Source organism: Chiloscyllium plagiosum, unplaced genomic scaffold (assembly GCF_037043375.1).
Source record: "Chiloscyllium plagiosum isolate Xiang-an unplaced genomic scaffold, Cpla_swu_hap1 HiC_scaffold_20, whole genome shotgun sequence".
Lineage (NCBI taxonomy): Eukaryota > Metazoa > Chordata > Chondrichthyes > Orectolobiformes > Hemiscylliidae > Chiloscyllium > Chiloscyllium plagiosum.
Window position 1 is genome coordinate 20,624,348 of NW_028270158.1, and position 27,308 is coordinate 20,651,655.

Sequence of the window (27,308 nt, forward strand, 5' to 3'; positions counted from 1 at the left end):
AACAACGAAAGGTGACCAAGAGAGAAATTTAAAAAGAAGGTAAACTTTGAGAGTAAATTTTCAAGTAATATCAAAATATACTATATATATATAAAAGAGAGAGGCCATCATGAATATATGATGTGGAGGTGTCGGCGTTGGCCTGGGGTGGACAAAGTTAAAAATCACACAACACCAGGTTATAGTCCAACAGGTTTATTTGGAAATACAACCTTTCGGAGCGCTGCTCCTTCGTCAGGTATCTGGTGAGGGAGCAACGCTCCGAAAGTTTGTATTTCCAAATAAATCTGTTAGACTATAACCTGGTGTTGTGTGATTTTTAACATCATGGATATTAGGGGCCTTCAAGCACAAGGCTGGAGAAATAATAATGGGGGAAGGTGAAAAGGCAGTGGGGTTGAATAAATGCTTGCATCGGTTTTTGTATTAAAGACACTAATAACAGTCCACAAATGCTAAACAATCAAGAGGACAAAATGAGGCAAGGAAGTAAATGCATTAAGTATCATTAGAGAAAGAATAGTCAGGAAACTAATGGTGCTAAAAGGATCGGATGGAGTGTATTGGAGAATATTAAAAGAACTAGCTAAAGAACTGGATGCACTGGTAGTATTATGCAAGAAACCTTAGATTCTGAAAAATTGCCAGAATATTGGAAAATTGCTAAAAGTAACACCTTTCTTTAAGACGTGAAGGAGACAAAAGACAGGTTACTATGGGCCAAGAAATTTAATGTCTGATATTGGAAAAACATTGGACTGTTATAAATGGTATAACAGCAGAACATTTAAAAAAGCATAACATTAAATCAGCAATAAAGTGGCTTCATGAAGTGAAAATCGTGGATGAGAAATTTATTAGATTTCTTTGAGGAACTAACAAGCAAGATAGATAAGGCGGAGGTAGTATAAATTTGGATTTGCAGAGATATTTGATAAAATACCTCTTAATGAATAAGATGAGAGTCCATGATGTTGGGGGTAGTATATGAACATGAATAGAGGATTGGCTCATTAATGGAAGACAGAGTTGGAGTAAGGAAGGATGGCATCTGTAATTAGTGGAGTGCCACAGGGATTAGTTCTGGGACCACAATTATTTATATTGTATATTAATGATTTGGATGAGGTAAATAAATGTACTATAGCCAACCTTGTGGGTGACTCAAAAATGGTGGGATGGCAAGTAGTGAAGATGACACAGTGCGTCTGCAGAGGGATATAGTCAAGTGTGTAGGGAAAAATGTGATTGGTGGAATATAATATTGGAAAATCTGGGGTTTTGCACTTTGGGAGGAAGAATGGAGCAGCTGAATATTACAGAAATGGGGAAAAATCTCCAACTCAGAAGGATTTATTGGGTGGGGGGTGTACATAAATTACAAAAAGCTATCCTACAAGTTCAGCAGATACTAGGGAAGGGAAATTATAAGCTGGCCTTTATTTCCAAGAGAATGGAGTATAAAAATAAGGAGGTCATGGTAAAACAATGCAGTGCATTATTTCGACCACATCAGTGAGTGAAAAGATTTGGTCTGCAGAGAGATGTTGAGGCTGGATCATTAAACATATCCAAGGATGAGATAGATTTTTAATCAGGAAAGTAATTAAGAGCTAAGGGAAAAAGATAGGAAAGTGAAGTTGATCTCATTGAATGGTGTGGCAGACTCCATAGGCTGAAGGGTTTATTTCTACATCGACATCTTTTCATTTATGTAATGAATAAGGGGACATGGAGACGCTAGGAGGGGTGCCTGGTGACCAAGCAGAACCCAGTGCCGATGGTGTCCGACATGAGACAGTAACTGCAACTCAAAATGGCTGGGGCAATGCCTGGGGTTTAATGGCAACAAGTGCAGTATACATTTTGCTGGGCAAAAACATGAAGCATATCCTTGCAAACTGTAGCTACCTTTAGTTTGTAACAATTTTATTATACATTTGCAATACATATGAAATGCATGTGTTTAGGTTTCAAATGCTGGTTAAAACCATAGCATTGATGCTTGCAAGTTGAATATTGGCATCTCAATTATGCGAGTGTTAGCAGCAATGACTTTTAAAGAGGGGAATGCTGACCAAAAGTGACTCATAACATGTGAAACTTAGAAGGGAGCTGTGGGAAATGATCACTTTATCATCTGTCCTGCGAATATTACGAAACACTCTAGTGAATGCAGTGGTAAGTTTCATGGCTAATGCCAGTCCAGGATGGGAAAGGGGTCTGAGCTCAGCAGGCATTCCTTTCTTAATGTAACATGTTAGTCACTCAAACAGTGTGGTTCCTTCACCAAGACAGCGCACATGCTGAGTTTGAAGCTGAATGAATGAAGGACCCAAGTTAATGGGGTGCTGCATATCTCACTGTATGGAGGTGTACTATACTCAGAAATATAGTAAACTGCCATGGTGCCTAGGAATGTCCTGCTGTGGCAGGCAACCACAGTGTCACAAGGGATGCATGGGGTCCGCAGGAGAACTAGAGACTTTTACTGCACTTCCTTGTCGTGAGCAAAGTGCAGAGGTAGCACAAACTCCATATGTCCTGTGACACTGTGATGGACCTATGTCAGATACTAGAGTAGGACTTTCAGGGGTAGGTTGCAGGAGTAGGAAGCCATTCCCTCTCAGTGGCTGTGAAGGTGACAACTTCTGTGAGATTTGCTGATTTCAAGAAGTGATGTGAGGTTGCCTTGCTCATGCACTGACAAATGCATCAGGACAGTGTCTGATGCCATCGAAGCAAGGTCATTGCAGTTCATTTTGTTTCTGATAACAAGGACAGTGCTACAACTTGAACAGCAGAGTTTGGAAACATAACTGGTGTCCCCCATGTGAAGGATGCCATGAACTGTACGTGGTATTGAGAGAGCTGCATTACATGCTGCAGTATCCATCAATAGGAGATGCTTCCAATCAATTAATGCCTACATGAATTTTGACCACTGTTACCACATTATGGAGCGGTGTGCCTTATACCCTGTCAGTGCCATAAGTCCCACATCCAGGAGTACTCTTGGGGTACTTAGTGTATTTCGGGATCCTGAGGCCTTTCAAAGCTGGTTACTAGGAGATAAAGGCTACTCCTTTTAATTATGGACCTGACCAAATGGGAGCAGTCTTCCAAAAAGGATGATGAGGACATTGGAGTAAAGGAAGCTGTTTTTGTGGATGACAGATCTCAGCTGCATTGGGAGCCAGGCAGGACCTGACAGACATCTAGCTCTGGTGGATGAGAGAGCAGACGCAATGAAGGCCTGAATGACCTCAATGTGTGTAGATGAATACATTTGAATGGCTTGCCCACAAGGTGGCAGCAATGTGTTTGTTTTCAAAATGTATTACAGTAAAGTACAACCAGGTACACTGACGAGTGAACCTGAAGTAATGCGGTATAGATTTTGCTTCCAAAATAATGTAATGTTCTACAGCACTCGACATAACTAATAAGTAAAATATTCAACAGCTTGTCAGAAGGAAGAGGTTTTCCTATCAGTTGCAAGTTGCAACATGTTTACACACTACCCTATTGTTAGTTTCACCAAAACAACAGCTTGTCCTCATCCACTTTATAATTTCATCTATATGTTGCCTATGCAGATTAATTGCTAATTAAACTCAATGCAGAAAATTAGGCTTGGACTGTACTGTATTTGTTATTTGCATTGGAGTCCCATTTGTGGATAGGTGAAGTTTGGAAATATTGTAAATGGAGGAGAATAGTAGACACCTTCAGAAGGACATAGACAAGTTGGTAGAATGGCAGACAAGTGGCAGATGAAGTGTCATGTGCAGAAGCATGAGATGATTCATATTGTTTTAAAGAACGTGGAGAAAGGACACAATTTTTAAAAAGGGTGTAGGAATAAAGTCCAATGGGTATAAAAATGCATGTGTCATCAATGGTGGCAGGAGAGATGGCGAGGGTGGCTAATATTTTAGGCTTTATTAACAAGGACATAGAGTACAAAAGCAAAGAAGTTACTTTGAACTTGGGGCCACACGTTTCATTTCAGAGCAGAAAGTTAAAGGTTTTAGTTCAGGGGAAGTAGATACCCTAGCAAAAATGAGTTTAGCCTATGAAGTATCCAGGTTGTAAATGCATATAGAGGTATTCCAGCTATACAAACTGAAAAGTGTTATAGGCCATCAGAATTGATAAAGTTCAGGTAGCAGACTTGGAAAGAAACTATAAGCTGCCTCAGCAATGCAAAGTAAAGAACTGGGAAGAGTCAGTGAAACAGCTCAGTCAGTTGAAACACTTCTGTGGGATTTGAGTATCTATATCGTATGTTTGCTGTTCAAGTTAAGATCTTCCTAAATTGTCATTTATAGTTTTTTAGTAATTTGTATGATAAACTTGTGTCATGTTGTTAAATAAAGTTTGTGGCCTCACATGTGGTCAGTGACGAACTGCTGCTGTAACCAATTACAAAACACTTCTGGTATCTGTCTTGTCCAGTAAAACCGTGAAGCTTAATTCCTTCAGGTAATACATTGTTCATGGGAATTTTAAAAATGTTAATATTTAATTTTTAATTACTTTTCCTTTCTCTTTTTCTTTCCCAATCTGTATTTTGTTTTGACTCTCTCTCTACCTGATTTAATTGCAATTCTCTTTCATTTCCTTCTCCATCAACCCTGTTTTTTCTTAACATTCAGGATTTAAGGGAAAAAGACTGTTGCATTATCTGATTGCATCCTTAGCAGCTTAAAAGCAACTTTTATTTAAGCTGAATTTGAAATAATGTATGACCCATTAAGCTCAGTTCACATCACTTTTCTGCATTAAATCGAAGATAGAATTAGTGATAATTTAACACGGAAAGTACATAGATTTTCTGTTTTCATTTAGATTGAATTATGTCATTTTCAGGTGGATGTTTTCCATTTGCATTTATTCTCCATGTTAGATCATTTAAAAGCATTTCTTTTTAACAGATTTTACAATTGAGTGTATTGTAGTGCGCCAACTGTTGATAAAGACCCTATTGGGATCTCACTACTCACAGTAGAACTCAAACCTAACTCTTTTGTTAAACCACATATTATTTCAGTGACCTCACTTGATCTGAAATATTGAATAGAAGCTGTTTTCAGAAAAGCTGGTAATGGTAAAATTTCACGATAAAACTTAAACTTAATATACTTGCGTATTTGTGGATTTGAGCCATCTCGTACATTGAAACTCTGTAATTACTTGATGTTGTCAGAAACTATAATTTAAAGAAAATACTAAAATTTACGTCACACATTTCATCACTTCAGGACATCTCAAATTGTTTCAAAGCCAACTCTACTTTTTGCAATGTCATCACAATTGTAATGTAGGAAGACTAATGCAAAAAGAACACTCTTTACTTTGTTTTTTGTGAATTTGTAAACGTTTGAAAGCTATATAGTCATTTTATTTAAAATTTAACTTTGGATGTTGTGTTTGAATCTTTAGTTAGGATGTTAAAACATTAGAGTAAAATCTTGTCTTAATTGTCAAGTGGGACCAGGAAGAGCCGTGGCAAAATTGGGGAGCGGAGAAAGTCTTTTAGTCTAAGTTCCAAAATTCAGTCCATCATGCCTCTGCTGGCTCTTTGAAGGATGTAGCCAATCACTCCACTCCCAATTCCCTTTCCTGCTAGTCCTGAGCATGAAGAAGGCATTTTGAATGATTGTTTTTATTGTCAGTGCATTGAGTACAGGAATTGGAAGGTTATGTTGCAGCTGTACAGGACACTAGCTCGGCCGCTTTTGGAATACTGCATACAATTCTGGCCTCCCTGCTATGCAAGGGATGTTGTGAAACTTGAAAGGGTTCAGAAAAGATTTACAATATTGTTGCCAGGGTTGGAGGATTTGAGCTATCGTGAGAAGCTGAATAGACTGGGGCTACTTTCCCTGAAGCGTTGGAGGCTGAAGGGTAACCTTATGGAGGTTTATAAAATCATGAGGGGCATGGATAAGATAAATAGGCAAGTTTTTTTTCTCTCTCTGGTGTGGGGGAGTCCAGAACTAGTGTAGGTTTAAGGTGAGAGGGAAAATATTTAAAAGGGGTCGAAGGGCAACTTTTTCACGCAGAGGTTGGTGCATGTATGGAATGAAATGCCTGAGGAAGTGGTGGAAGCTGGCACAATTACAACATTTGCGAGGCATCTGGATAGGTTTACGTATAGTCAGGGAGGAGAAAGTGAGGTCTGCAGATGCTGGAGATCAAAGTTGAAACTTTATTGCTGGAACAGCACAGCAGGTCAGGCAGCATCCAGGGAACAGGAGATTCGACGTTTCGGGCACAGGCCCTTCTTCAGGAATCATGAAGAAGGGCCTGTGCCCGAAACGTCGAATCTCCTGTTCCCTGGATGCTGCCTGACCTGCTGTGCTGTTCCAGCAATAAAGTTTCAACTTACATATAGTCAGGGTTTAAAGGAACATGGGCCAAATGCTGGCAAATGGGACTAGATTTATTTAGCGTACCTGTTTGGCATGAATGAGTTGGACCGAAGGGGGTCTGTTTCCATGCTGTATATCTCTTGACTTTTTTTCAAGTGTGTATCTTATTTGCTTTTGACAGTTGTCTCTGAACCTGATTCCATCACCTTATCAGGCAATGCATTCCAGATCATCACGTCTCCCATAATTTTGTACATCTCTGTTAAATTTTCCTTTAACCATCTCTGCTCTTAGGAAAATATTTTCAGCTTTTGCAGACTCTTCGCCTGAGGACCATTTTGATCAATTTCCCCTAGATCCTCTCCAAGGTTCTGACATTGTTTCTAATGTGTGATGCATAGAATTGCATGGAAACCCCCACCTATGATCTGAACAATGAAGATAATAATTGAGCAGTGACTTTGAGACAGTTTAGTCATAAATATTGAATTATGAAAATAGGATATTTCATTCAAGCTTGTGCAGGTAACTGCTGCCAACTTTCATTGTGAAAATACTTAAGGATGTAAAAAAATAGGTATGGGCTCCATCCTGCAGTAATCAACTTAAAAATGCAGTGTTGCATTTGGTGGTAGTGCCAAGAGTAATCACATTTATTACACTGAGCTTGCACATTGACGCTGTGACATTTTTGGAATGCGATTATACATTGCCAGAGGTTCCATTATTGTAATTGGAAAGTTTGGCAAGAAAACATAAAAACTAGTTTTCAAACTGCAACTTAAATCACAAAAGAAATGCTTGAATTGAATTAAAGCTCAGCATGAGGTAACTGGTTTCTTGATCAGATGCCATCTTCTTTCACTGCTTTGATGAGGAAACAAGAGTCTTTATTTTACAAGAGCAAAACACATTAGACACTAGAAATCTGCAATAAAAACAGATATGCTGGAAATAGCCAATACATCAAACAGAAAATGGAAATAGACTTAATATTTCCGTTTTGTGATCTTTCATTAGAACTGGGAAAAGTTGTTGATGGTTCAGGTTAGTTGGGAAAGGGCAAATAACACCTCATTTATCATAGCAATAGTTGCACATTCTGTGACTTAAATGTACAGCAGCAGAAACAGCCACTTTGAAAACTCTTGTGAAATGGTAAGTTTGTAAGCTAAGTGTGAAGTTAGGGTGTCAGGTGGGCAAGATACCAGGGTACCAAGTGGATAGGGTGTCAGGATACCAGTTGTTTAGGATGCTAGGTGAGTGTGATGAACTGTGCGAAGTGGAAAGAGTGAAGGTAACTGATTGCGTGTCTAGGATAGCTTGGAGTTATGAGGTCCATTAGGGACAGCGTGTGTGGGTGTTTGTGTGCGTCATGATCTTGGGAGAGAGCGAGGTCGGATCATGGGGAAGTAGGTGTTAGGTTCAATGGTGTGTGGGTGAAGGAGATTTTCCTGTTGGGTCACATGGGCAGAGGATGGTGTCAGGTCTGGCATGGGGATTGTTGGGTTCTGGAAGTTTGGGGAAGAGAGGTGGTGGTCAGAGGAATTGAAGAGTGTTGGGTGGGGAGGGGGGCGTAAGGGGTCTAGGAGAAGTGTAAGTTACAGGGTTAGTTTAGCAATTACCCATGATTTACAATAGGTATTTAATTGTTTAATATTTCTTGGGTAACTGATACCTATATTGCAACCATCTGAATACTCAGATTTAAAAGGATACTTCTAGAGAGTTCCTGGTGCAGGGGAATTGCCCATTGCAATCTTTAATTTCCCAGGCAATTCTCTTGGAGTGTGCTACACTGAGAGATTCCACAGAGTTCCAATGCACAACTCCATCCTATTCTTCAGAAATGATTATTTGGTCATCGATAAATCCAGGTAAACAAAAATGGACTAAATGTAAAGACCAAAAAGGAAGCTTTATAATTGGATCGAAGACAATAGAGATTAAAGGATAACAGGGTTGATGGTGCAAAACAATAAAAAGATTGTAAAGGAACAGGTCAGGAAAGAATTTACATGTCCAGAGGAGGTGGAAGTGAGATGGCAAAATAAGTTTCAACAACTGCTCTCTGGGGAAAACAATTGTGAATGGTTGTTACAATTCATGAGCTGAAATTGTGGAACTTGATAAATCTGGAGACCTGGAACATACCTAATCAAAAAATTAAATTCGAAAGAAGCTCAAAATTGCTCACTCTGTGCTCTTCTTTACACTACAAAGAGTCAACACAGATTGGGTGATCGCTGTCCAGAACATCTCTATTCAGTCTGGAAGCACAATCTGGAGCTTCTGGTCAGCTGTTGCTTAATGCTGCACCTTTCTCCCTCCTAAACCACTCTGTTTTTGGTGTACTTCAATATCCCAGTGAAGTTCAACATCAGGCCAAAGAACGGAACCTAATCTTTTGATTCAGCCATTTACTGTCTTCTAGACTCCACAATGAATTAGGATCATAAAATTTCTATAATGTGGAATCAGTCATTCATCCAATCAAGTCCACACTGACCCTCTAAATAGCATCTCACTCAGACCCATCCCACTATCCTATCCCTGTAACCCTCCATTTCCCTTGACCAATCCACATAACCTGCACATCTTTAGACTGTGGAATGAAACTGGAGCACCTTGAGGAAACTCATGCAGACAATGGGACAATGTGCAAAATCCACACAGTCACCTGAGGATGGAATCGAACCCAGGTCTCTGGCACTGAGGCAGCAGTGTTAACCACTGAACCACCATGTTACTTCAAGCTCACAACTTTCAGATCATAATGTCTGCCCACAGTTTTCAGAGGGTAGGTATGGGTAATGATTCTGCTTTTGCCATTTGCACTCCTTGAGGCCCATCCTTGTCCCATTACTGTCTCAATTTGCCTTTCACCATCATCCTTTTCTGTTATAATCTTTCCTACATTTCACTCTACCTTCCCTTTTGTTTTTCTATCCCCCTCCCCACCCCATCTTTCCCCACCTCTGACCATACTTGTTCAAAATATGTTTGATTTCCAAATTTCCAGGTTTCCATTCATGGATAGGCAACCATTCATTGTACTCTAATACCCACAGCATGTTAGGATTGGATCAGAGGATTTTGGACCAGCTATGGTGAAGGAACTGCAATATAGTCCTGTGTCAGAATCGTGTGTGTCTTGCATGTGGCATTTTTCCTATGTATCTGCTGATCTTGTCTTTCTAGGAGATGGCTATCACATGTTTGGAAGGTGCTCTTGAAGGACTGTGATTTAAAGTGTTAACTCTGTTTTTGTCTTCACTGAGTAGTTTCAGCATTCTCCTATTTAAATTTACTGTAATCTTCAGTACCAGCTCTCTTAACACCCAAGTGAGAAATACCGGGGTCAAAGCTTAGTGATGAAAGTCATGGGAATACAGAGCATAGCCCAGATTGCAAATGCTGGTCAATTTTCTAAAAAAAATGCAAAAATTAATGAATTGTGATTTCAATGTTGCAATTAATATCGTTCACAAGTATATGGGGAGTGCTGTAACAATGAATCTGGTCACGTAAAAACACAGTAGCTCAAAAGTGTAAACTTCTAAAATTTGTAATTGGGACATTTTTCTTATTGTTTGTAAAACTAAATATTATGGTAATTGGATGAGTTTGAATACAGTAATTCACTATTTATTATTGACACATTAAAAATGATTTTGATTTAACATCATTAACACAATTACAATGTTATATTTAACATTCTGAGTTTCAGTTTAACATTGTTTGCTACAAATTTGGTGTTCTGCGGGCTGCCTGTATTGGAGACATTTTTTCCCATGCTTCCACCTCACGATCAGTCCTCCTGGTCCTCCTCCTGTACCTCTGTCTGCCCACAATTCTTTCCAGTGCAGGTATTTTTCTGACCTGTGATCAGTTTATACCATTAGTTGTAGCATGGTCAAATCAAACTTTATCAGGTATGGTTAATACTAATAGTGATTACATTTATAATTTTAAACATTATTCTATTTATGAATATGGGCATTTAGTAACGTATGCCAGTTTGGCTTAATTCTGTTTCCAATTTGTTTTTCTGCTGAGCATGGTCCTGGGCAACTTAACTGTACCGTGTTTCTTTTATTATTTTAATGATTTATTTTACTTTGCAACTTATTTCAGCAAGGAATACACAGCATGGCACATGAGGAACAATATTTCATAGATCATAGAACAATACAGCACAGAACAGGCCATTCGGCTCTCGATGTTGCGCCGACCTGTGAATTATTCTACGCTCATCCCCCTACACTATCCCCTCATCATCCATGTGCTTATCCAAGAATTGTTTAAATCTCCCTAATGTGGCTGAGTTAACTACATTGGCAGGTAGAGCATCAATGCCTCACCACTCTTCAATATGTATTTTGTTTTTTCCAACCAACAACAGTCATAGGAACCTAACTCTGGCTTTAATATTGATTTCTATGGTAAACCTGACGTGATTTAAAGTTGTAATTTTCAGAAGCGCAAATACACTTTTAAAGTAATAACTTACTACACTTCTTCCAAAGATGCTCAATGCCTACCAATGATTGGAGTTTGCTTTCTTCACATATTAGTTCCTAGAAAGTCGAACAGGGATGTTAGCAGAGTGGTATAGATCCGCCCATACTGTTAAAGGAACATTGTTTGGTATATCTGACTGTGTGTGTGTGTGTGAGAGAGAGAAACAGAGAAAGTACAAAGAAAATTCTATAGCTTTTGTAGGATTAGAAATGATTTCAAGTGTCTTTTTACTGTTGTTACCAACTTTCATTCTCTTGTGCCTCACTTAATTAAATTTGATTAAATGCCATTATGATCTCCAAAACTTAAACAATTTATTTACATTATTCAAAAGCAGTTTGATAGGAAGTGTGTAATGGAAACCACACCAGCTTTGATGGGAGTCACTGTGTATTTTAACTTGACCAGATGTAATCCTGTCCACTTCTGCAAGGCACTGATACACAATAAAATTCCAGCTGAATCAGAAAAGCAAAGGCAGTTGTTTTAAGTAAGTGGCTTTCATTTCAGTAATGGGTTTGGTAAATGAGTGTCAGCCTGTAACGTTCAAATGCATGTTGAGTATCTGCATTGACCAGCTCCATTCGCCTTGCACCCAAGATCATAGCTTCTTGCAATTCATATTTTGAATCATATATTTGAATTGTTTATAAAGATGTTGAATTTCATAATTTTTGCAGGCTGAAATTCTCTGCATCAGGATCACTAACACTGCTTCAGCAGATTGAGAGGCTGAATGACAAAAACACCACAATGTTTAAAACTAAGAAAGTTAAATATAAATTAAATAAAGGGAAAGTATTCCCATAAAGAGGTGAATTGTTCATGAGCGAATACAGATTACATTTTTTTTGAAAAGAAGGAAAGAGAAACAGAAGGATCTTTTTTCATGAGAAGAATCCATTTCACTAGAAGATTCACAATGGTGGCAGTTAAGTCATTGTCCATATGTTCTCTGTTTGTCTAAGGATGCACAAGGTAAACACATAGATTCCTCTATGGCGCAAGTTATACTATGTCAGTCTTTTGAAATGGGCTACCTTGCACATTGCAGGCCACCTCCTTTGTGGTCTGTAGGCCTTCTTCAGTAATATTAATGATATAACAATGATGCTGCTTGCCTTAGGAAAATAGTGCATGGGTGGCTATGCCAAAACATTTCTCCCTGTGAATGTTTTGCTATGTATGAGGGCGTGTATTGGGAAGAAGCTTTTCTGGAGATATCTACAAGCAAATGGTAGAGGATTACATCTTGGGGCTGAATAGCAGATGAGAAAAGCAGAGCCAGGAAGTGAGATTGAACCAGCAGATAATAAAATGCTGTGCTGTGGTATCTGAAGCCACTTGCTGTGGAGATTTCAATAACAAACTTTTCTGTACCTTTATTCATTTATTTAAACTCATCTTCCTTGAGGTCTAGTGGTGATTTTCACTGTTAGTTTCAATCAGAACATTGTTGTTTTATAACTATCATGGAAGGGCTCGTGTTTGGCAGTGATAGTGTCTATACTGCTGAGCTGGAAGGCCTGGGTTCAAGCCACTCCTGCTTCAACGGTATGCCATAACACTTCTGAACAGGTTAATGAAAAATACCTAGAACGAACATGAAATGTTTTGGCACTCTTTCTAAATTACAGTGCAGTGATCACAGTCAACTAGATGAAGAAGACAACTACTCTCAGTATAACTGTCTGACAATTGTAACCCCCATGGAGTTGTTTCTTAAATATTCCAGGGTTTTCAACTCCACTACTATACTGGAAGTATATTATCCAAGTATTAATCATAGACTGCATGAAGAAAATCTGCCTTTATCAAGTGTAAAGTTATTCCTTAGTACCTTCTACTCCTGCACCCTCATTCTTCAACCATTTCATTTATATTTTAGTGCATTTCTTTTCCATGCAGTTCTTATCGTACACATCTTGAAAATATCAGCAATTCATAAGCCTGCAACCAGAAAGAAAAACCCAGATCTCTCTACCTTTCCCCATTACTCATATCCTGACACTGTTGGATCAGTTGGTTAGACTGTCCCTGTACTGAGGGCAGCAGTTGAATGTCTTCATTATATCTTGGTGACCAGAACTAGACAATAGGGGCTGGGACTTCTGCTACTCATTTGTATGTTGAAGGCAGAGGTGCAGATAATTTCTAGCATGTGTCCTTACTACCACCCAACCTGGCTAAAATTTTATGTTGTTGGGGGTGTGCGTGGTTAGACTTTGGTTGCCTGCCCTTCAGCTTATTGAGGCCCTTAAGTGGCCAATTATTGCCAATGTGAGTGCTTCGGCTTGGCGCCACTGATAGTTATTTCTTTGACGGGAGAAGCCATGTGACAAATTAAACTGTCCAGTCTGCTATTGGGCAAGAGCTGGAACCCTCCTTTGTGGGACCTGTGGCCACATTGGAGTTGCTCATCCTCCCTTTAATCTTTTTACATGGTCCATTTATCATGGCCACTCTAGTTACCTCAGAAGGGTGCATGACCCTGCAATTCATTAGGCTATTTGATGTGATGGGACAACTGTCTTTCTTTGCGATCTGTGTAAATGTTTTTTCATGTTCTCCATGTGAAAGTGAAAATCAAGTGTAAACTGGAATGACATTGTTTTCTGTCAGTGAGTCATTGGTAGAGTAAGAAGTAGGTTATCTGCTGATATTTACAGCTGGGAATAATGACCCAGATTTTCCAATGGCTAGATAGTCGTTTCTGAAGTGTATATGGGGTTTGTGCATTGTGACCTTGTGGAAATCCACTTCGATGGAATTGCCTGGAAATTGAAGGTTCTGCTGGGCAATTTCCCTGTATCTAGAATCCTCTGAAAGCATCCATTTAAATTGGAGGATTTGGAGGTTTCAGTTGAAGTTAAGTAAATAGTTACACAGAGAACACTAGTCTATTAAGTACCTAGGCTGAGTCCTGAGTAACTATTAAACTGACTCTCCAACTTAGCGCACCAGCTTCAAGTACACCACCCTATACCCTGACCTGACATACCCTCTTCCCCCGAGTCCTTTCACTGACCACCACTAGACCCAAATGCTCTCCTTTTTTGTTGTCTGTCTGCATTTAGAAGCAACTTTCAAAACTGGAACTCAATGTGTCGGCATGCCAATCACATGTTCGGAATCCATTTTTTAACAAACCTTTTCTGATATAAACTTAGAGAGTCTTAGAATCTTCATGTCATACAGCATGGAGGCAAATACTTCAATCCAACCAGTCCATGCCAACCATAATTCCAAACTAAACCAGTCCCACCTGCCTTCTCCCAACCCATAACACTCCAAACCCTTCCTATTCATGGACTTATCCAAATGCCATTTAAATGTTGTAATTGTACCCACATTTACTATTTCCTTGAAGTTCATTCCACACACAATCCACCTTTTGCATAAAGAATTTGCCCTTGTCTTTTTTAAATCTTCCTCCTTTGACCTTAAAAATGTGTCCCCAATCTTGAAATCCCCCATTCTAGAGAAAAGACAACTACCATTAACTCCATCTGTATTGCTCATTATTTTTTAAACTTCTATAAGGTCACCTCTTAACCTCCTATGTTCCAGTGAAACAAGTCCCAGCCTATCCAGACTTTCTTTATAACTTCAACCTTCCATACCCGACAATGTCCAGGTAAATCTCTTCTGAACCCTCTCCAGCTTAATATTCTTCCTATAACTGGGTGATCAGAACTGGACACAGTATTCCAGAAGAGGCCTCACCAATGTCCTGCACAACCTTAACATGACTTCTCAACTCCTATATTCAAAGGACTGAGCAACGAAGGCAAGTGGCCAAATGCCTTTTTAACCACCCTGTCTATGTGTGATGCAAACTTCAAGGAATTAGATAACTGCACCCCTAGGTCCCCCTAATATACAACACTATCCAAGGCTTGACCGGTAATTGCACAAGTCCTACCCCTGTTTGTTGTACCAAAATGCAATACCTGACATTTATCCAGATTGAACTCCATCTGCCATTTCTCAGCCATTGCCCATTTCATTAAGATCCTTTTGTAATCTTAGAAAATCTTCTTCACAGTCTACCATGCCACCAATTTGTGTATGCAAATTGGACAAATTTGTGCAAAATTAGTCCTTCTGTGAAGCACATTTATAGGAAGGAGGAAGTTGGATGTAACTTGGCTGATTGTGACCTTTATTTCTGCTTTTTTTCAAGGTGGAGAGAGAAAGTTTTTGTTTGACTTTACTAGCAAATTTGAATTTTGAAAGCTCAGCATGATATTTTTGTCTGTTTGCTCCCCACATTCAATAAGACAGCAAAAGACATCTGATCCAGATTTTGATGAGAAAGAAGAATTTGAAAGACATTAGCCCATCATATATCCTCTCTGTAGCAAAACACTATTTGAGTTGCACTTCCATATATCTTGCATTTTGAGTGTTCCTTCTGGTTTTGGTGGTGTGACCATCATTGCTTTACATCAGAAGATGGCAATGAGCTTTTTCCTGCAATGCAATGTAATGTAAATAAGATACTTTGTAATTACTTTATAAAGCAGATGGATCTCATACTAAACTGAGTCATCCTGTTTTGTCAGAATTTCCTCTAGAAATGGAAATGGAGTTTTTGTCTCTGCTTGAAATTTATATTCACCCTCCCTGTTTCCAGCATGTGTTGCCTAATCCTAGCCTCTCAAGTTGTCATGCTCTGATTTCTTGAAGGGTATTGCTGGAGTTCAAATGGGGATTACAGACTTCAACTTTAAAAATTTGCATCATGCAATCTGAAATTTATTGTCTTGAAATTCCATACATGAGATTCTTCTTAGATAGTCCTTTGGGATCATGGGTGACTTTATTCCACTGCAGACTTGTGAATCCTGAAATGACTAAGTAGTCCTAATACTGGATCCACTTGCCCTGTACTTGATTCACTGGGAATGTAGTACTTTTTCAGTGAGACTGTGAAGCCATCCTTGTAGTGTTTCTCTGTCCTCCTGGTAACCACTTGTCATGTTGAGTTCAGAGTAGAGAGCTTGTTTTGCTGAGGTAATAGTCATCTACCAAGAGAAAGATTTTCTTTGGACACTTTGACCTTGAATGTCTCCTAACACTGTGCACAAAATACTTGAAGAAAAAATAGTCCTTGCATATTCGCTATGCACATTTTGAAAGTATTGTGTTTTTTCCTGGATTTTCCAAACACCAGGGGGGGTTAGTATGTAATTTCATGTCTTGTTACAGGCTAACAGAAAGGTCGCTCATTTCTTGCATTGCTTAATTCTTGAGTCTTAATGGCATCAGTCTTGGCTGTGTGTGATATTGTATTATGATTCTTTTTACTAACTCATTCGCAAGCGCTCTATGTTTACTATACATTTCATAAAACGGAGCTTTTGTAGTACATTTTACTCTTACAAGAAAAACTAAATTAAATATTCCTTCTAACCCATTACTGTTTCATTTCACTTTTCAATTCTTATCGGCCCCATGCTACAAGCAGTGTTTAGACCTGCTTCTATATCAAAGGGTACCACTGATTACGGGTTAATATTGTAACCTACTCAGAATAATGCCTAACCTGGAGGAGAAAGTGAGGTCTGCAGATGCTGGAGATCAAAGTTGAAACTTTATTGCTGGAACAGCACAGCAGGTCAGGCAGCATCCAGGGAACAGGAGATTCGACGTTTCGGGCACAGGCCCTTCCTCAGGAATCCTGAGGAAGGGCCTGTGCCCGAAACGTCGAATCTCCTGTTCCCTGGATGCTGCCTGACCTGCTGTGCTGTTCCAGCAATAAAGTTTCAACCATAATGCCTAACCTGCCAACCTGTCTCCAATATTCACTTGAAACTATGGAAAGATTATAATATTAATTAGCCCTTAGTAACTGTCACTCAGCACCTGAGTATGTTGCAGGACATCAATCAATTTCCTTCATTAGCATGCCCCTACAGTCTGCTGCTCTTTATCTCTTTGAAATTGTCTTGTACACTACCCATTTCTATAACACTGTCCTACCACAACCCAAAGATGTACAGGTTAGGTGAATTGGCCATGCTAAATTGCCCATAGAGTTCAGGGATATGGAGGTTAGGTACATTACTCAGGGGTAAATGTAGAGTAATAGGGTGGGGGAGTGAGTCTGGGTGGGATGCTCTTTGGAGGGTCGGTGTGGACTTGTTGGGCTGAAGGGCCTGTTTCCACACGATAGGGATTCTATGATTCTCTGATTGATTGACTTTAAGAAACCTGTTTCTAACTTTTATTTAGGACTACCATCTTGAACTACATGTGTAATTCCTCACTTATTTTGATTGTATAGGTCTAGTATTTTTACTAACATTACTGACTTTAAAGACAAAAACACTAACACCTTTTAATTATGCAAGCTCAGACCGGACACAGATTTTAATCCCATCAGAAATAACAGTCAGCATTTGGGAAGTGTTTAAACCATCCCCAGGACAGATATCACGCAAACTTGTGTATAATAGATACAATTATGTGACACCACAGTGCTAAAATTTTAATGTACATAAAAACTGTGTATAAGAGAAGCTACTGTTAAACTGTGCTTTGGATTTCATTGTCATCTTGAACTATACTACTGCAGACGCTTAGTAAAGAGGCTATTTTCACCAATCTCTGTCATTATTGAAAGCGATCTCACAGGTCCCAGGATAGTATCAGGCAGTATTCTTATAAAACAGCCCTGTCGCATCTGGATTATACCCGTACTGTGTAGCAAAGGCTTCTTCCTCCAGTTAGACTTTCAGTTTCATCATGTGGGTGTCAGCCTCAGCCCTGTCTATGTCCTGATCACTCCAGAGATTATGAGCTGTCGATCACTTGTCATTTCCTGTGCCTGTTGAGCAAGCTATCACTAACTGGAACTCTGTCTATTCAGTTCATTGTTATACTTCTTCACCTGGGCTTTTACAGTGGGTCCTGAGATGGATGCTCCTTCTACCTGCTAATGTACAAACCGGTTGTACTCAGCAGAATCTAGATTGGGATCACTAGCTTTATGAACTGTTCTTGTCTAGCCTTTCAATGTTATTGACAAATTGTACCTTGTCATCCTCTTTGAGCCAAATGCAATATAGAATCTGGTACACCAATGTAACGGCTGATCTTAGCTTGTGACTGCCCAGATTATATCCTACCTATCAAATTCAACTTTGTATGGACCAAGCAGTACATCCTTTTCTCTGTCATATTAATAGATATTTTCTAATTAACTTGTTTAGAGACATTGCAATATTCTCCTGGAGCAGATAGGACTTGAACCTGGTTGCCCTGGTTCAGGGGAAGTGACACTACAATTGTGTCACAAGAGAGCCCATAATATTAATATTGTACTCCAGAACAACCTCCTTCTCTAGTCCTGTTCACACAAACATTTGAGGGTGATTGTCATTATGATCGTTACCTCATTTATTATTGAGAAAAGTTGATAATGGCTGGATTGGTTTATAACACCTTATCACTCTTATGATTGTAACACAGTGGGTACCAATCAAATATTTCTTTTCCTTCATATTTTTCTTCACTTGGGAGCCATGAGACCCCAGTGCTAAAATTAAATTCACCATGTATTGATTGTAATTATTTTGAATATCTACTATTGTACAGTAAGGCCATTTGCATCCACCCAAAAGGACATATTGGGTCTTGGTTTACCCTCACTACAGCACTCTGGCAGGTCAGCTTTCCTGCAATACTTCACGAGAGTGTTACTGGGAATTTTTGAATGTTTCTTGAGTGAAACTTGATCCCACATCATCTGACTCAGATCAGGTGGCTACCCGTGGAGCCACTATAAAAAAGTTTTTGATATGCAGTTCATAAGCAATGAAGAGTATCAATTGATTAATTATCAATAGGTTCTATAATTGTTCACATTATAAGAAATAGAGAGGTAGAAAAGTTTAAGGAGCAGATATCGGAACTTCACTAAAGGAACTTCAGAAAGAAACAACCTTTTTGTTTAAGTGTTTCAAAGAAAGACACCATAAACAAACCCCAATGATCAGCAATCCATCAAATGGTGGAAAAGGAAGAAGAGGCAACAAACAATAATCTGTTCAAAGTGAATAAATTAAAAATTGATTGAATTTCTCCATCTTACTAATCAGTAGGAATGACAGGGCCACCAATCATTTCTTCAATGTCTTCTCTTAGTGAATCACCTGTGCCACAGGTGAATGAAGGGTAGGTAAAAAATACATAAGACATAACAACTTTTTCAATAATTTATTGTTATGAAATTTCAACACTATTTATGACTCCTCAGATACTGAAACATGTCATGTCCAAATGTCCAACATTTATGCTTGGGCTGCAAAATAGCAACATTTGTGCCAAACGACTGCCAGATAATGACCACTTCTAATAAGAGACAAGTCTAACCATCGCCACTTGACATTCAATGGCATAAACATCGCTCAAACTCGTACTGCCAACATCCTTTTGAAGGATCAGAAAATGAATTGGACTAGCCATATAAATATATTAGCTACAAGAACAGCTCAGAAGCTAGGAATATTGCAGCGAATAGCTCACCTGATTCCTCAAAGCTTGTTCACTGTCTACCTGGCTGAAATGAGGAGTGTGATGAAATACTCCCCACTTGCCTGGATAAGCATAACTCCAACAACACTCAAAAAGCTTGAAAGCCATCCAAAATTGCATGTTTGGTTAGTACCACATCCACAAATAGCCAATCTCTCTTTCACCCATGCTCAGTAGCAGCAGTGTGTACCATCTATAACATGAACTGCAAAAATTCACCAAAGATCCTCAGTTAGCATCTTGCAAACACATGATCTGTTCCATCCGGTAGGACAGGGACAACAAATACATTGGAACACAGCCACCTGCAAGATCCCCTCCAAGCCATTAGCCATTATGACTTGGAAATATATTGCCATTTCTTCTCTGTTGCCGAGTCAAAATCCTGGAATTGCCTCCCTAATGATATGGTGGGTCTCCATACTGCACATGGACTACAGCAGTTTAAGAAGGCAGCTCACCACCAACTTCGTTAGGGTAACTGGGGCTGGTCAATAAATGCTGGCCCAGCCATGATACCCACCTTCCATGAGTGAACAAAAAAAAAACTTAATATTTGTTTTGTCCCTCCAATTGTACCTAACTCCTTAAGTTTTGGGACTTGGGGACATGCGATGATATAGGAGTAATTGTAAAACCAAGTTGATGGTCCCCATTTATTGATCGATCTTCTGTTTTGTTACAGGTATGTACAGCTGACATTTGTATTTGCATTTTCAGAAGAAGGGCTTGTAAGTATTCCACAATGTGTATGGTTTATTCTCGTCAGAATTTGAAATAAAAGTGCTTGTTTTTCTTGTGCATGTTTAAATTGAGTACTGTATGTTTTGAGATAAAATTAGAACATTGTTCCTTTAATGATGTAAGTTGCTAGTTTACTATTGTGTAGCAGTCACAGATTTTAATTTGAGGTTCAAATTGACCACTTGGCCTTGAGGTATGAATCAACCTAACAAAACATTTGCTTTGCTTCGGCTTTAGGTCTGTTTTTGAAAATGACCTGAGCCTAAGGTATCAATACCTGATGTTTAATATATTTCAATCATGGAAGTTTTAATTGACTGCCACATTTCTGTTACCCTTTTGTTGTGCAAAAGTGCTTCCTAATTTCACGATCCATCAGCTAAACTTTAATCTTAAGATTACAGTCCATCTCTGATTTATGATTGTCCAACTTACAAACACACATACATATGAAGACAATTCCATACATGAGTGTAATTTTAAAGATCCAGACATATGAACATTTTATATACTTACGAATGGCTGTTTTATATTGTCCTGCATTGTGTTGAGACTTGGGTACAAATCAACTTGTGAATAGATCCCAGAATGGAACCCATTTGCTACATGGTGTATGCCTGTATTTACATGTGTTATGAAGTGCAGTTTAACATATGTCGTCTTTCCAGAATATTTTGTGATCAAATCCAGGAAAGTTGTCTTCATGAAGGCTCCTTCAACCCTCAAAGCAGTAAAATGGTTTGGTTTTGCTCCAAGATAAGCCATATGTCAGGAACTAGAACCTCAAATGTGGTCCATTAACTATTCAAAATAATGAAGTATGGGCAACCTGCCATTAATTAAAATCAAAAGACTGATTCTAAAATAGGAACAAGATTGCTTTTATGGTGCAATAGCATCTGGGATCCCACGTGACTTGAAACATTAATCCACAAGTCAATATTGATTCAAATAATCAGATGGCCCAAAGTGCTTTTTTTCAAATTAATCAATACAATTCAATTTATAGTATAAATGCATAAATATATTGCAATTAGACATGCATAGTACGTTATGTTGTCTTATAAATCAGCTGTATTGTGTGTCTTTTCTGGGGACTACCCTTTACAAAGACTTCAAGGCCTTGGAGAGACTGCAGTTGAAATTCATTGGAAGGCAATCGGGGATTAGTAACTTTTAGTGAAGCAAATTGACATTGTTTTCCTCAGAATAAAGTTAAGGGGAAATTTTAATAGAATAGAATGGCATGAATTGGTATAAGTGGTTTGCATTAGTAGGGGAGTCCATGACCAGAAATTATTAGTAAAAATTTAAAGTAATTTGTAAAAAAGCAAGGGAACACAGACAACTTTATTTTACTGAGTTGCTGTGATAAAGAAAGTATTGCCTGAAAGGCTGACAAATGCAGATTCGATAATATGCATCAGAAGAAAATTGGATGAAATATTGAAAAGGAAACATTTGTTGACTCAGCCTTCTATATTTTTCTCGGAGTCATTTAAAAAAATCAGTTTGATACCTGAAGGCGCTTTGGACTGGGCATCTTTTTAAGTTTACTGCTGAGGTCTAACTTTAAAATACTAAAGATTAAATTGACTTTACCAATTATTTCAGGAGCATTGCCTTGGAACCAGATTAAACCTTATTCCCAAATTATCTTTACACATAAGGCAAACAGTATTTGTTAAAGTAACTTACCTATGTTAACTTTAGCAGCATTTGACTACTTACATCGCACTGCTTCATACAATGTTGCTGTAAGTTGCTAATCAACACCCCACTCAGCTGTCTCAATACACACGCGGACATACAGAGTACACACATCTCTCTGGGTCAGCAATTCTTAGTGCATAGAAATAACCTCAGAACTACTGAGCGTTTGTGTGAAATACAAGCATTTGGCATTCACACCATTGACGCACAACAGGAAAACCAACTAGCTATTTGAGCAAATCTAAAATTAACTCAATGTTACTGTCTTCCCTTGTATTCAGAAAGAACTTACTGACTAAAACTTTGTTCAATTTCCAGAAAATAAAATGCCACTTTGATAAGCACTTGCAATCATTTTCTGGGCCTAATGTACTGTCATGCACTCAGTGGATATCTTTTGGTTTATGAGAGTATCACCTCCACACCTTTCAGAAGCTGCACATTTAGTGTTGTACAAACTAAAATAGAATTCATGATTACATTGATTTTTACAGGTTTGTTGCAGTATTTGAATTTGATACAGTTTTCTTTAAATATACTTTTACTCACCCCTTGATTTTGTTTTTCTCTTGCTTGCTGACATTGTGAGGAAGTGCCTGAGACTTCCTCTTTGAGGGCGTTGCTTACATATCCAAACAGCCAGGCTAACTGCCCACTACGCCACTTCAGCACAGAAAAGCCTGTTTATTCAGAAAGACATTTCATCAGTTTGGTTTCCAAGGTGCAAACCGCTTTTGAATGAACTTGATTGTGCTTCTTCCTTAACGGATGTCAGCCTGGTCTAGTTTGAGCTTCTGTCCTGAGTGTATAGGCAGATACTATTCAGAGTGAAAACTTGCACACAGTTTTCTCTTTTTGATTGTTCTGACAGTATTAAAAACCATAGCATTTTGTTAATTAAATACATTGGCTTTACTTTAGTTCTGTGACAAAAGGGTAGACTTTTCTCAAGCCAAGCATACTTCTTAGCCTAGTTTTGCCAATCAAGGGAGTTACCAAGTGTTCTGGACTGCTTTGGTTAATGGTCAATGACAAGGCGAGACAATGAATGTGATTTGCCTTTTTGTGTTTGAACCCAAATAATGTTGTGTGATAGGAGGATCTAAAGGAGTGAAAAGTAAACTTTAAAAAATCTGTACTTGTGCATAATTATGCTATCATCATTCCTTCATACTTCTTTTAATAAATACTGGAAGGGTGGGTTGTTGTGGTGACTAGTGATGTTTGTAATTTATCCAAAGATAGTGTGTATTCTACATTGCAGTTTTCTTTTGCACTGTGAAAGTGATGCCAATGTTTATTCTTAATTTCGAGTGTTATTTTCTATATAAAAAAAGAAAATTCTTGTTGCAACATCAAATATGCATTTTTACTCCAGCAATCCCTTCAGTTCTGGAAGAGTTAAGGGAAGAGGGAGTTTCCTCTGTAGGATTGATTCCAAGACCTAATCTGTATCCTGAATACAAATCCAGGAAAAGAAAAATTCTGAAAGAGACTCGGAGACTGGGGGTAGGAATTTGGCATCTAATGTAATAGCACTGTTTGAAACTGCAAACAGTAAGAACTTTCATTTGTATGGTGCTTCAAACATCATAAAAAGACCCAAGATGCTCCAAGAGCTGGGAAAAAAAAGTGCTGACAGCCGAACCAACAAGAAGATTTTTGGTCAAGTTTCCAAATATTTGTTTAAAGTGGTAGTTTTAAAGCAACATCTTAACAGAGAGAAAGGAGGGAGAGAAATATTGAGAGGTTTGGAGTGAATTCCAGGGCTTAGAATTCCAGGGCTTAGAATCAAGGTGGCCAATGGCATGGTTGTCACTGCAGAAGTGAAGAAAGTGAATGATACATACGAGTTAGTGGATCGCTAGTGTGTAATCTCGTCCCTTGAATCTATTCTACCATTTAATGAGATCATGGCTGATTGTGATCCAGCCTCACATACCTAACTTTGCCCTGGGCCTTTAATATGTTTAGATAATAGTAAGCAATCAGTCTCAGTTTTAAAAGTGACAGTTGATCCAGCATAAGTTGCCATTTACAGAGGAGAGTTCCACTTTTCTAGCTTTGAGTGAAGAAATGTTTCCTGAATTAACTCCTGAAATATCTGACTGTAATATTTAGACTATGTCCGTTTTGGACCCATCCAGTGGAAATAATTTCTCTCAAAGCTATCCTATAGCTCTCCCTAAATATCCAATAATCAGCACAGAAGGAGCCCATTTAGCATATCGTATTATGTTTGTTCTGGTACTCTGCAAGAGCAAACATACTTATAGTCCAATTCCCCGCCACTTCCTGCAAACCTTCCCTTCAGCCCTGGAATTTAGTACAGTCAATCCACCTAATTTGCACATCTTTGGGAAGAAACCGAAGCACCCAGAGGAAACCCATGCAGACATGGGGAGAATGTGCAAAATCCACGCAGTTACCCAAGGGTGGCATCGAACCCAAGTCACTAATGCTGTGAGGTGACAGTGCTAACCACTGAGCCACCATACTGCCCTGTCTCTTTGTATTCAATGCCTTGTTTTCTAGGTGAGAAATTGTAGTAAAATAAGGTACTATAATATTTATCCCCTATAAGGATTTTATTAGCTGGAAATAGACTGCACTTGTTTGTGTCATGGTATTAGAAGTCAAAGTGCCAGGTTAATTGCGCGCACACTAATTAACAACAATGCATTGTATAGAGACATGAATGATAGCAAGTGAGTACAACACAAAATTGTGACTGGAAAGAATGTGAACCTTAAATATCTGCAATAATGGACTCAATTGTCTATGGCTTTTAATATCATTTTGTTAATACAGTATTGGCAATCATTTTGCAAAGTGCTCTTGATCTTCATGGAACTTTGCAAAATGATCCACTCACATGGGTAATAAGAAACATTAAAGCATAATGATGAAACTTCAGTGAAGAAGTTCTCCAAAAGGGCTGCTGGATCCTTCTGGATCATAAAAAAAAATGTCACAGGTGAGTGGTGACACTGTGTCCATCAGAATGTCTTAGGTCTAATAACTGATATAGCATTCTGCTGCTGATTTCCAATATTGTTACTTAAATTAAGTTGCACTGCTAAAGATCTTCATTACTGTTCAGTTATAGGTTTCTGGGCTGTGTGTGTATATATTTTAAATTGCTTTCTTGGGGTGGCATCACAGAGACGTGGCTGCAAGGAGATCAGGATTGAGATATTGAATATTCAAGGAATGATTTGGATATGGGTATAAGAGGTATAGTTAGTAAGTTTGCAGATGACACCAAAATTGGAGGTGTAGTGGACAGCGAAGAAGGTTTTCTCAGATTACAACAGGATCTTGATCAGATGGGCCAATGGGCTGAGAAGTGCCGATGGAGTTTAATTTGGATAAATGTGAGGTGCTGCATTTTGGGAAAGCAAATCTTAGCAGGATTTATACACTTAATGGTAAGGTCCTAGGCAGTGTTGCTGAACAAAGAGACCTTGAAGTGCAAGTTCCTAGATCCTTGAAAGTGGAGTCGCAGGTAGATGGGATAATGAAGAAAGTGTCTGGTATGCTTTCCTTTATTGGTCAGAGTATTGAGTACAGGTGTTGGAAGGTCATGTTGTAGCTGTACAGGACATTGGTTAGCTGCTGTTGGAGTATTGTGTGCAATTCTGGTCTCCTTTCTATCAGAAAGATGTTGTGAAACTTGAAAGGGTTCAGAAAAGATTTACAAGGATGTTGCCGGAGTTGGAAGACTTAAGTTATAGGGAGAGGCTGAACAGGCTGAGGCAGTTTTCTCTGGAGCGTTGGAGGCTGAGGGGCGACCTTTTAGAGGTTTACAAAATTATGAGAGGCATGGATAGGATAAAAAGACAAAGTCTTTTCCCTGGGGTTGGGGAGTCTAGAAGTAGAGGGCATAGGTTTAGGGTGAGAGGGGAAAGATATAAAAGAGACCTAAGGGGCAATGTTTTCACACAGAGGGTGGTACATGTATGGAATGAGCTGCCAGAGGAAGTGGTGGAAGCTGGTACAATTGCAACATTTAAGAGGCATTTGGATGGGTATATGAATAGGAAGGGTATGCAGGAATATGGGCTGGGTGCTGGTAGTTGGGACTAGATTAAGATAGGATATCTGGTCGGCATGGACGGGTTGGACCAAAGCGTCTGTTTCCGTGCTGTCCATCTCTATCAAAAAGATAGGCAGATGGGCAGAAGGATTGGGTTGCTTTATTAGTAAGAACTGAAATTAAATCAATAGTAAGAAAACAAGTAAGGTCATATAGTGTGGATAGAATTGAGGAACCACAAAGGTTTAAAACAAACTGTAGTTGGAGTTATATATAAGCCTCCAAATAGTAGTCAGGAGCTGGGGCACAAGATACACGAGGAGATAGAAAAGATGTGTAGGAAAGGCAAAGTTATGGTGATCATGGGGGATTTCAATGTACAGGTGGACTGGGAAAATTAGGTATAGATTGCAAAAAAAGGAATTTGTGGAATGTCTATGAGCAGCCTGTAGTGGAGGCCACCAAGGAACAGTCAATACTGGATTTAATGTTGTGCAATGAGGCAGACTTGATAAGAGACTGATGGTGAATGAACCCTTAGGAAGCAGTGACTATAATATAATTGAACTTGGACTGCAATTTGAGATGGAGGAGGTAGAATCAGAGGTAACGGTATTACAGCTGAATAAAGGCAACTACAGAGGCGTGAGGGAGTAGCTGAGTAGAATTGCCTGGGAGAGGAGCCCCGCAGGAAAGACCATGAAACAGCAGCGGCTTTCTGGGAGTTTCTGGAGTAATTCAGAAGGCACAGCAGAGATTTATCCTGAAGAAAAAGAAGCATGGTACAGGGAGATGAGGCAACCATGGCTGACGAGGGAAGACAGGGATAGCATAAAAGCAAAAGAGAAAGCATATAATGTGGTGAAAGGCAATGGGAAACCAGATAAATGGAAAGCTTACAAAGATCAACAAAGGGAAACAAAAAAAGAAATAAGGAGGGAGAAGCTAAAATATGAGGCTAAGTTAACCAGTAATATAAAGGAAGACTAAGAGTTTCTTCAGATATACAAAGGTCAAAAGAGAGGCAAAAGTGGACATTGGGCCTCTGGAAGGTGATGCTGGAGATATAGTAGTGGAGAACAAGGAAATGGCTGAGGAATTGGATAATTACTTCACGTCAGTCTTCATGGTGAAAGACACAAGTAATATCCCAAAAATTCAAGAGAGTGAGGGGGCAGAGCTGAGTATGGTGGCCATCACCAAGGTGAAGGTGCTAGAAAAACTGAATGGCCTGAAGGTGGATAAATAACCTGGACCAGATGGACTACATCCCAGAGTTCTAAGGGAGATAGATGAAGAGATAGCGGAGGCGTTAGTGGTGATCTTTCAGGAATCATGGAGGGTCCCAGAGGACTGGAAAATGG

The 27,308-nt window shown here is 39.0% G+C and overlaps 2 protein-coding genes across 7 annotated transcripts in view; one reads left to right on the forward strand and one right to left on the reverse strand.

The window, feature by feature from the left end:
• LOC122560787 (uncharacterized) overlaps positions 1-22,492 on the reverse strand; it is a 41,347-nt gene extending 18,855 nt beyond the window's left edge. For 2 of the 6 annotated variants that reach the window (XR_015760547.1, XM_087997716.1), the window contains exon 1: positions 5,149-5,210. The gene's annotated coding sequence lies outside the window, so the exon portion shown is untranslated. Of the gene's footprint in view, positions 1-5,148; positions 5,211-21,890; positions 21,994-22,454 lie in introns of those variants that run through there. The other 4 variants (XM_043711874.2, XM_043711875.2, XM_087997717.1 and 1 more) reach the window with 4 other exon arrangements.
• The window catches only part of chlsn (cholesin), a 411,930-nt gene that overhangs the window by 180,806 nt on the left and 203,816 nt on the right, over positions 1-27,308 (forward strand). The gene's annotated exons all lie outside the window — the stretch shown is intronic.